Source organism: Mesocricetus auratus, unplaced genomic scaffold (genome assembly GCF_017639785.1).
Source record: "Mesocricetus auratus isolate SY011 unplaced genomic scaffold, BCM_Maur_2.0 Super-Scaffold_100037, whole genome shotgun sequence".
NCBI classification, from domain to species: domain Eukaryota; kingdom Metazoa; phylum Chordata; class Mammalia; order Rodentia; family Cricetidae; genus Mesocricetus; species Mesocricetus auratus.
The window spans coordinates 738,437-750,506 of NW_024429215.1; the positions used below are offsets into that span (position 1 = coordinate 738,437).

Consider the following 12,070-nt stretch of genomic DNA (forward strand, 5'->3'; position numbering starts at 1 on the left):
ATGCTTTTAATCCCAGAGCTCCGGAGGCACTTTAGTGGATATTAGCTATAAAATAAAGGATAACTCTGCCACAATCCACATGCCTACAGAGGCAAGGTGATAACCAGTGCCCAAGGGGGAATGCATGGCTCTCCAAGGGAAGGGGAACTAGAAGAGGTCTCAAGGGTGAACTGAAGACAATTGCCAATGGGAACATGAGGGATCAGGGTTGGGGGTGTAAATGGAGGGGGAGTGTACTGAAAGAGATGGTTGGAAAGTTAGTGGCATGTCATAGTCAGGTAGAAACTTGGTGCAAATGAGACTCCCTGGAGTCTATGAGGATGACCTCAGCTAAGACACCTAGCGATGGTGGATGCATAGCATGAGCTGGCCATCTGTGACTGGAGATACTTTCAGTGGATGGATTGTGACACGAACTTTGACCTACAGTCTGCCCTGTCTATGGGAAGTGCAGGGGATAAAGGTGGCACAGAGATTGTAAGAGTGGTCAGCAAATAAGTGGTCCAGCCTCAGACCTATAGCAAAAGAGTGAGCCCACCCATCAAACAACCTGAACTGCCAGGGTCCACAGGTTGGATAGCCCAAAGACCTAGAGCAGAACCAAGCATGATTGGGAGGAGGAAACGCAAAGAAAGTCAACATAAAGTTTCCTAACGATATCTGATATAGAATGGCGACTGCCCCAATTCTCATCAGAGAGCCTTCATCCAGTAACTGATAGAAACAGATGCAGAGATCCGACATTCCGACATTGGGCTGAGCTCTGGGAATCCTGCTGAAGAGGAGGAGGAAAGATTGCACAAGCCGGGGGTGTGGGGGTGGTGGTCGAGCACATTATAAGGGAACCCACAGAAACAGCTAATCTGGGCTCATATGAGCTCAGATTCTGGATCATCAGCCAGGGAGCCAGCATGGGACTAACCTAGGCCTTCTACATATGTGTGACAGCTGTGTAGCAGGTCTAAGTGTGGCACTACTGGAGCTGTCCCTCATGCTTTGGCTGGCTTTGAGGAATCTATTTCTCATACTGGGTTGCCTTGCCCAGCATTAATACAGTATGGCTGAAGGTCAAGTGCAATCATTTCAGCTATGAGACTTGTGACTTTTTTGGCAACTGGGTGAGAGTCATAGAATTTCTCAGTTGAGTCACAGAAAGAGGAAGCCCCTGAAAGCTCCATGCCCAGAGGCCTCCGGATGGCTGAAGATCGGGGCAGAGTGGCCTCTGAGACGTCGTTCTTGAGTACATGGCCATGGAACCGCTGCAGATGTCTCAAGAGACAGTGGTACCCAGTTGGTGGGCTTCTTGCCCTACTGATGGTCCGGCCACAGTGCAGGCACACCACCTTTGTTGAGTCTGCAGAGCAAATAGAAAAGTGGTTCCACAGCTTTGAGGTCTTCTTGCTATTACCAGGAAACACACCTTGATGTTTTTTTCTGACTACTGCTGGCAAGTCAGCTAATTTGGAGGAGCTTTCTGCAGAAGCTAAAATGGCATATGGAGAATTTGCCAAACTTGCACCCAGAAAGTCCTTCTGGTTCCCAACAACCTCAGGGTGGCCTCTATACAGATGCCACATCAAACAACTGGTGCCCACGTTCCCCTTTTCCCCCGACTATTAACACAGCTACAGTACTGGCACACTGCTTTGAGACTGCCCATGGGGGCCAGGGAAAAGTGATGCCAGACTTCTGACTTCAGCCTTCTCATGACCTTATTTTGCTGGAAGACAGTGCCTGATTCAAACCTTGGAGTTGCTGTATCTGCTGGTTGCTTCTCTGGAGAGGACACTACAGAGGCCTCCCCCAAGTCATCAGATGATGACAACGTAGACACATCTTCCCAGGACACATCCCCAGGATTTGTGTGTGATGACAGGTCCTCAGGCAGCCTGTCTGGGGATGAGGAGGCAGAAGGGCACTCTTTGACTTGTTTGCCTGGAGACAATGATGCAGAGTTGAGATCTCCCTCTGGGGGCAGCAAGGCAGGCAGCAGGGTTGGGAGCATAGGGTACAATCTTGGGATGCCTGTGCTGCCCCCATTCTCCTGTAGTGCAATGGACCAATGTGCTCCCCACATGTGCCTGATGAGGCAGCTTGTGCCCAGGTCCTACCCGTTCTTGCCCCTGCTGAACTCATTCATACAGTGGACACACACAGCCTTGGAGCTATCAAGGGGTGACAGGTAGAAGTGCTTCCAGATGGCAGACCTCCTTCTGGAGCCAGATGTGCTTTTTGGAAGAAGGCACAGGTTTCTCTGTGCCATGATTTCTGAAGTGTCGCCATAGTGGAGCATGGAGAAGTTGGGGGATGAGCCTGCCAAGGCCTCTTCTCTGCTATACTTTTCAGTGAGAGACACATCAGAGGACACCTCTTCAGAAGAGACCACAGTCACAGGCTCTTCCATTATTTGGTCAGGGGATGGGACCTTGGGAGCCATTTTCTGGACAGTGTTGAGATCTCCCACATCTACAGGCTGTTGTGGAAGCAGAAGAGAGGGAGAGGGAAAGGAGGACCCTATGACAGACTTCCGTTTTCTTGAATGAGCTTGGTGGGATGTGCCCACCTCACATGCCTTGTGGTACTCAAGTCTTTTTCATTTTTGCCCCTACTGAACTCCTTCATACAGTATGTGCATATTGCTTTAGTGCTATCTCGAGGAGAGATAAAGAAATGCTTCCAAGCTGGAGACTTCTTCCTGGAGTTTATGTGTCAGCCAGAAAGAAGGCTCTGGGTCTCGGCTTCCATGGCTGCGTTGTACAGTATGCTGCTATACTGGGAGAAGAGTGTGCCATAGTCATCCTCACTCTCAGCGGGTAAGAATTTCCCAGCAGGCTGACAGGCACAGCTTGCTGTCCTGAGGTCTGCCTGCTCATCACCACTGTCTGTCTGTCTCATATCCTCTGGCTCACTTTTAAAGTCCTCTCTTTCCAAACTGTGACAAGGAATTTGATCATCATCTTCCTCTTCTACCTTGAAATTTACTTTGTCAGAAACAAAATCACTGCCCCCCTTGGGACAAGTTTCCTGCTTATCCTCCATGACCAACCATAATTATCCTGGCTGCTTCATCATTCTGACGTCTTAGGTGAAGAAACTGGTTATAATGCCCACTGGTTATAGTGACCCCCAAAGTAGAGTTTATTCACTTTGTCACAATCCCATCTTCTAGGATGTTTAATATGGCTAACCGTGAATGTCACTGGAAAGCAGAGTATGTAGTTCACAAAAGCACACTGTCACAGGGCATGAGTGCTGTTCTCCAGGAGTGCTACGAGCAAGTACTTCTTGGTGTATGCACCAATACATGCAGCACAGGCTTCTTTCTGTTCTCCAAGACAGGAGCTCCACCATCTTGCAGGCACACACGCACACTCCTTTTGCAAATCTGTCTCCATGCCTCTAGAGCTCCACTTCCCAGTTCTCTTTCTCCAAACTCTAGGCCCACCAGAGACCTGAGGCGCCGGCTCCTCGCGGGCACGCTCATTCATTAGCCGCTTTGTCTTACTCCGCTGCCCCTCCGGCAGCCCCAGCCCCGCCGACCGAGATGACGCTGGACACTGCGCCCCTCCCAGGACTTAATGACTAATGGGTTAGTCATTAAGTCAGAGATAGCCATCAAGAAACCATAGCAAGCCGGGCGGTGGTAGCACACGCCTTTAATCCCAGCACTCGGGAGGCAGAGGCAGGCGGATCTCTGTGAGTTCGAGGCCAGGCTGGACCGACAGCCTCCAAAACAATACAAAGAAACCCTGTCTCGTAAAACCAAAAAAAAAAAAAAGAAGAAACCATAGCAAATGGCCAACAGTTTCATAATTAATATAGCCTCCTGCCTGTTCGTTTGGGACTGATGCGGCTCAGGGACCAAGCTGGCGGGAAGAAGGCCCGTAACAATAAAACTAGTACACATTATCCAGTCCTGATTGTTTTACAACACAAGTGTTCTCCTGCCCTCACTTATTATAACTTTTACTTGGTTTGCATCATGATGGGTTCTCGTGTAGCATCTGCATGGACGTCTCATTTGAGGTGACCTTTCAGTAGTCCCCCCCCATTCCCCACCTCTGCACCATGCATTTGAACTAAGCTGAGCTGCACAGAAGATGCTCCTACCGGCCAGGAAGCAGTCACCAGTCAAGCTGTCTGGACCAGATTAAACAAGGCAAGTTACCTTGAGTAGGTAATGAGTATCTTTAAAGACATTCTACCTCCCTTGAGCTGTCTGCAAGCTGTGCAGTGATCCCCAGTTTCCAGCTTCATTAGTCATCACCCTCACAGGGTGATGCAGCTGCCACTGAGTCCCTTGTGTTTCTATGAGTAACCCTCACCCACACTCTTGTAAGTCATCCCAATAAAACTCAGTTTTCCTCTGGACTTAGGGATGACTCAGTGTTTAAGGGCACTCTCTGCTGTTTCAGAAGACTCACTTTGAAATCCCAGTACTCTCACATGGCCACTCGATCTGACAGGTGTAACATGGTATCTTAGAGTCATCATGGTTTATATTTCCCTGATGACTAAGGATGTTGAATAATAATTAATAGAAAGAAGGAATGGCTTTTTGAAGAAACGGTTACAGGGCCAAGTAAGTGGTGGCAGCCTGGAGAGCTGTGGCAGGGTTCTTCAGAAGGCAGTATATGCCTTGAATCAGTGTTCAATATATTACACAGTTTCTTCGGGAACCAGCTGGACCAGAAATCAAGAGGAGGGAAAGGGAATAGTTCCTCTCACTATCACTCTTAATGGCCCACTAGGAAATCTTTTATTCCTGTTTCCTTAACCTTAAATTCTGCTGGTCTAGAAGTCTACCAGATCCACACAGGGGAGTGTTCCTGCTGGTAGCTGAAACAAACATTCCATTGAACTGCAGGTTCAGACTCCCCCCCACCCCCAGTAAATGCCCTTAAACCAATAAGATAAGAAATGAATACTGTGTTAGGAGGGGTGACTGATCCAGATTACCATGGGGAAACTAGATTGCCTCTCCATAATGAGGGTTAGAGGGATCATGTCTGCAGTGTAGGAGATCCTTTAGGCTGTTTATTAGTGCTACCATGCCCTGTGAATAAAGGCAGAGGGAATTTACAACTTCCTAATGGAGGAAGGATGATGATGAGCATGGACACATGAGGATGAAGGAATGGGTCTCTTCCCAGGACGGAGCCAAGATGTGCTGAGGGTGAAGGAAATACAGAATCGGAAGTAGAGGAAGGCAGTACCAAACACTTGTTAAGGCCGGGTGACCAGTAACAGAAGGGAAGATTATAGTTGGTATTACTCTTTCTATTGTATTTTCCTAAGAATGCTTTTGTACAGATACTTCTGTTTCTATTTCTTTATCAAGCGACGTAACATCAATTAAGAGAATATGAATGCTATCATATTTGAATTTGAGATACTAAAGTCCTATTCCACAGGAGAGATTAACCCCTATTCTAAATTTCAAATGTGTTTGCTGTTGTATGGGAACGAGTTATATCATGTTAGGTGTAATTAACATGTGGTTAAATACATAATACATTTGAGATTCCATTTGGTATAATTTTTTTTTTTGTTTTCGAGACAGGGTTTCTCTGTGTTGTTTTGGAGGCTATCCTGGAACTAGCTCTGTAGACCAGGCTGGTCTCGAACTCACAGAGATCCGCCTGCCTCTGCCTCCCGAGTGCTGGGATTAAAGGCGTGCGCCACCAACGCCCGGCTCCATGTGGTATAATTATATTGAGTTTAGCTATTATTATTACCTGTTTATTGTCTTAATTTGGAAATGAATCATGACATAAGGAGAGCTGTGATCAACAGCTTCCAAGCAGGTTGTTGTGGCCGGTTTGTTAGAAAATCCATGACTCTTGTAAGGAACATCATGAGGTGAGAAGGAAATTATCATTTATCCTCTAACTGCATATACTTACAGAGATCTACATACATTAAGGGCATACTTGTAGATGATAATAGAATCCTTATGACATTTTCAGTCACCCTTACTGTTATTTTACTCTCTGTCCTTCTGTGTTTATGTCTGTCCCTTATCCATTAACTGTGCCCCCCCACACACCTGAATTCCATTCCCCCCTTTTAAATCACTGCTTCCTGTTTTTCTTCTGCCCGTTATTCCCTCAAACCACACAGTAGTCTCCTTATATATGCACACACATTCTGTGTGTGTTTGTGCATGTAATCCTCAAACCCTGCCAATTCTTACCTCCTGCCTCTCTATTACTCTAGTATATAATTTTTTTTTGTTTTCTTTTTTGAGACAGGGTTTCTCTGTATTGTTTTGGAGGCTGTCCTGGAACTCTCTCTGTAGACCAGACTGGCCTCGAACTCACAGAGATCCGCCTGCCTCTGCCTCCCGAGTGCTGGGATTAAAGGCATGCACCACCAACACCTGACTCTATTACCCTAGTATATAATTCCAACCTATCTGTCTATTATGTTCCTTTTTATTAATTTTCTTGGTACCATTGAGATTATCCAGGGCCAAGTGTGAGACTGTGAGTTTACAGCTATGTGTTGGAGCCAGGTGGGCTCAGAGGAGAACAAGAGTTAAGGCCATGATTCTTTTCCTAATATCCATCCATAGACAACACTAGGGGGGAAAGTGTGGGGCCTGTGAGCCTTTTTTTTTTTTTACTAGACTGATGAGGTGAAGTGAGAGTTTAGTGATGGTAAGTTCAGATGCTGTTGGCTACTGATCACAACAGCTGTATGGAGTCCAGAGAACGGCATGCCTAAGCCCCTTCTCCTCCTCCCCTTCACATTCCCTTTCCTCCTGTTCCCAGAGCCATAGACAGATGATGTAACTGATGCTTTAAGCCAGATTCCACATACATGTAGAGATATTTTTTGTAATCTAACAAATAAAGCTTGACTGAATAATATGTTGATCGCTAATCTAAGAAACAAAGCATATGAGAAGATCAGAGTGCAGAGCTAAGCCACTAGTAGCCACAAATAGAAGACACTAGTTAGTCATAGAGGCCAGACACTGGTCACCACACCTTTAATTGCAGCACTCAGGAGACAGAGGGATATGGATCTTTGTGAGTTCAAAGCTACCATGGCCTACACAAGAATGAGTCACTCTAAAAGAAAAAGGGATCTCACACCGTTGATGCCAGCAATTAGCATCACAAGCCTTTAACCCCAGCACTAGGGAGGTGGGAACAGGAGTGATGACTGGCTGGAGACAGGAGTATAAGAAGGACCAGACAGGAGCGATGCAGTCTGAGGTTTGGTGGAGAGCACTGCAGTCAGAATATTCGTGGACACAGGATTGTCCGTTTTGACTGAAATAGGGGTAAGAGCTAGGGACTGGCCACATTGCTTACTGAAATTCAGGCAAGCTTTGTTAGATTACAAATAAAACATCACTACACATACCTTACTGATTTCCCGAGTCTGGTAGAAAGAGTCCCTGCATTCACGTAGGACTTGGCCTGGTTAGTGAGTGTGGGGGGTGGGGGGTGGGGGAGCGCGGCGAGAGTTAAGAACCTCAACAACAGTCACAGATGTTGTTCCAGAGTTAGTAAAATGACAAGACCACCATCTAGTGGTATAAGCGGAGAAGTTCAGGATAAACTCAGCCCTGGTCTGTTAACAATGGGCTGACCACTGACTTCTAGAGACACTTATTTCTTTTCAAGATTCAAATTCCTGAAATGTCTCTCCCCAAGTCACAATTGCAGTGTTTGGTTTTGGCTTGTCATGTTTGTATTGGCGATGGGACGCTGGCATCTGAATGTAACTTGTTATTGTTTGGTGTAAATTAAAGCCCGGAAGTTTGCTAGTTAAAATGAGATGAGGTTATCTGAAGGACCTAGACTCCCTGTGTGTTTCAGATACTGGGATGCAGAGTCCTGCTTCACTCTGTTCTACTCTAAGTTGGCAGAACGCATGTGGATAGGCTGTGTGGAGCCGGTCTCGGGCATCCTGAAATTAACTGTGTGACAGGCAATCTGAGACAGTGGGAGGGACTGGTGCGTTGTGACAGGACCACTCAGCTGTAAAGAGAAGTTGGGAGGGGGTTAGACTTTAGATGTTTGAAGAGAAAGACTGCAGAGTAGAAGCTAGGGAATTCTCGGTAACTGGATTTTGGGAAACCAAGCGAGTGAGGAGTTCCACTGTGAAGATAAAGAGTTAAGTGTTGCTCACCTGGCGGGCTGTGGTGGTGCATGCCTTGAATTCCGAGAATTATTTAAACATGGAGACATGTAAGATAAATTTAATGAGTCAATGATCTGAATCCCAAAGCTAATTTTGATTCTTCACTCATGATCCATCTTGTGCCATTAGACATTTTTAAAAAGGATGAGTTATCTGTTAAGATTCACAAACATTGCAGACTATCAGTTTGATTTCATGATAACACATTCAATTACAGGTAAGAAAAATGTCTAAGTAGTTTCTGGTTGATTTATTTTAAAAGAAAACATGGAGAGAGAGTCATTTATCAGATGATTCTTCTTGAAACAATCCCTACTAATATGAACTTACTCATTTTCCAGAGAAATTTTACATATGTGATCCTGTCCATCAACATGGGAAGACTGAAAAGGAGTCTCGTCAGTGTAATGAACTTGGGAAAATTCTTCATGACCCCCTCCACATGTGCACTTCATAGAACAAGTGAATCAACAGAAAACTCTAATAACTACACATGCAGTAGTCACAGGGATGCCTCTGTTGACTCATCAGGCCCAGACAGACATGAAAGCATGCGCATTTGAGAAGAATCTTCTAATTCTAAAAACTGCGAAAAATCCTTAAATTTGTGTTCAAAGTTTATTCAACATCAGAGACTCTACATAGCAAATAAAGTGCACAGACAGGGAGAATATGATCAGTGTTTTGACACTACATACAGTCTTTTTCAACAACCAGTCTATATTGGGGAGAAGCCATACAAGAGTGGGAAATGTAAGAAATGCTTCAATACCGGCACGTACCTCACTGTGTATCACAGAATTCATACAGGAGAGAAGCCTTACACGTGTAAGCACTGTGACAAATCCTTTACTATGAAGTCAAGTCTTACAAAACATGAGAGTCCATACCGGAGAGAAGCCTTACACATGTAAGGACTGTGAAAAATCCTTTACTGTGAGGTCAACTCTTACACAGCATCAGAGAAATCATAAAGGAGAGAAGCCTTACAAAAGCCAGGAATGTGACAAAACTTTTACTACATGCACATATCTTAGAGAACATCAGAAAATCCATACTGGAGAGAAATCTTACAAATGTGGAGAATGTTACAAATCTTTTGCTACATGCACATACCTTAAATAACATCAGAAAATTTATGCTGGTTAGAAACCTTCCAAATGTAGAGAATGTGACATGTCCTTTATCTAGAGTTTAATTCTTAGCAAACATCAGCAAGTCCATACTGAAAAATAACCTTGCACATGGCCAAAATGAGACAAATTCTTTTCCTCCAAGAAAAATCCAGTACACATCTGAGGGTCCATTCTGGGATAAACCTTAAAAATGGCTGGAATGTGACAAATCCTTTGCCTACATGAAAAATCTTAGAATACATCAGAGAGCTCACACTGGTGAGAGATATTACAGATGCCAGGAATGTGACAAATCCTTTGACTACATGAAAAATCCTAGAACACATCAGAGAGTTCACACTGGAGAGAGGTATTGCAGATATAAGGAATGTAAGAAAATGTTTAGTAGCTGCTCATATCTTAGAGCATATCAGAAAATTCATATCAGAAGCTTTACAAATGTTAGTACTGTAGCATATCTTATAACCTTTCAAATCTTAGAAGACATCAGAGAATTTATTCTGGAAAGAAAACATCATTGTAAATTACATGGCAGAGCATTTCTGTAGTATTCTTGACTTACAAATTCCAGGTATACATACTGGAAACATAAAGATAAGGAACTTTTAAAAGCCTTTATTGAAGTTTAAATTTGTAAAATAACACAGAGTTCATATTGAAATAAAATTCTGCAAAAGTAACTGTGTGAACCAGTTTTAATGTGTATGGATACCTTGTCTACAATAATTCCTGTGCACTCCCTGTTTGATAATGACTGTGAAAGCCAGAAGAGGGTATAATATTTCCTGAAGCTGTTCTTAAACAGAGTTGTGAGCTATGTATCTTGTTCAACATCCAAAAATTGAGAATAATGTCATGCAAGGAGATACACATCTTCAATCCCAGGATTTGGTAGGCAAAGGTAAGACGATCTCTGTGAGTCTAACGATATCCTTTTCTACAGTCAGTTGTAGGGCTGTTAGGACTTCATACTGAGTCTTAATGATAACGATAATAATAATGATGATGATGATGACAAAACATAGTAACATGAAAATGTGTCAAAGACCTCTAATTGTGCTGTACATCATACAACTCATATTTATAAGAAGCCACACAAATTTTTACCATATATAAAACCTATGTGTCATTGAGCATGAGAAATTACAGCCACCAAACACATTTAACTTCATAAATCCTTTGGTTAGTGCTCAAATTGCTGACAAAAGCAAATCCCACCCAAAATTAAGCACAAAAACTGCTCCAATAATATCTCACCTTTTGCTCACCTTCAAATTCTTCATAGTAGAATTAAACCTTAAAGTAGAAGGTGAGAAAGTGTAAATAGAGAAGCTGTCCATGTTAGTGCAGCCATTTCTGATAGGAATGGTGAAAGTCATGGATATGTCCAGCATCTTGACCAAGATCCAGCAAAGCTGAGCTATATGGTGCCCTTGACCTGACTTTAGGTTTTTATCTCCACATCATGCATGCTTATTCATGTGCCTTGGGGATATTAGAGAGATGGAAATTCTTGTGAATAATTTCTGACTTCTCCCAGGAGTACTGCTTCTAAGCTTCCCCAGGAATATCATGTGCATAGAACATATCTGATTGTAGAGTCATATCCTCATCTAACTTAAAGGAGGGCCTGGGTCCTGCCACAAATGATGTGACAGACTTTGATGATCTGCCATGGGAGACCTCATCCTCTTTCAGGACTGAATGTGGGTAGGATGGGGAGATGGTGAGGCATGTGGGAGGATAGGAGAGAGAGGGGGAGCTGGAATCAGTATGTAAAATAAGATTGCTTTTAATTTAAATAAAAAATGAAATCCCCAGGGACTCTTGGCTCAGTGGTGCATAAAGTCAGAATTCTGGAGGCAGAAGCAAGTGGATCACTGAGAGTTCATCAGGTTTCATAGTTCAAATTCCAAGATAACCAGAGCTATACAGAGAAACCCAACCTCATACAACAATACAATTTTAGTAAAAGAAGAAATATTTGGGGAAATGCACAATTTCTTTTTGAAGTAATGAAAAAAATGACAAGTATTACTCCTCAAAATTTAATGAATGTAATGGCTTTTATTAACTGCCAGTAGACCCTCATGAAGGTAATGGAGCATCGTGGGACCCTCCCTCATCCATAAAGAAATCGTATATGCTCCAGTCTTACACAGTTGCTTATTCATAGTACTTCTGAACAGTTGTGAGTCTCTGCATTACCCACTACCAACTGCAGGAGAAGACTTTTTTTTTACCAAGGTTGAGAGTAGTAAAAAATTGATAGTTCTAAACATGAACATTTAGAGGAAAGATTAACAAAAATATCAATAGAAAACAGCAGTAGGATCTCTCCTCTGACATACAAATCCCAAGCTTGAATTTTTGACCATGGCATGAATTTCTCTCTATAGGTCAGGTTTCTAAAAGCAAACAAAGAAAGATTAGTTATACCAATAACAAGCACCAGGATAAACAACTTGACCAGTAGGATGGTATTCTATGGTGCAGGGTCCAGGCGAAAGTAAGACACTTTGTAGGAGCTATATATGACACTTGATAATTTTCTCTGCCAACAGCCTGCAAAAGTGAGCCAAGAAGGAGAGTCTCCAGGTACATTCAACATTGCCCCTCCCCCTTTTTGTCCTGTTCTCTCTCACTCAGACACATTCACAAATTCATGCACAAACACATTCGAAATGTTTGGTGTATTTCATGACAGAACTTACTTAGGGTGTTCATGTAAGAGCATTGGCAATGATCTATTTTGTCTGGAATGCATCTCTGCC

At 43.5% G+C, this 12,070-nt stretch overlaps 1 pseudogene; it reads right to left on the bottom strand.

Annotated features, from left to right (window-relative positions):
* Positions 1–1,022: 1,022 nt before the first annotated feature.
* On the bottom strand, positions 1,023–3,039 carry LOC110339383 (annotated as a pseudogene).
* Between the last annotated feature and the right edge of the window lie 9,031 nt (positions 3,040–12,070).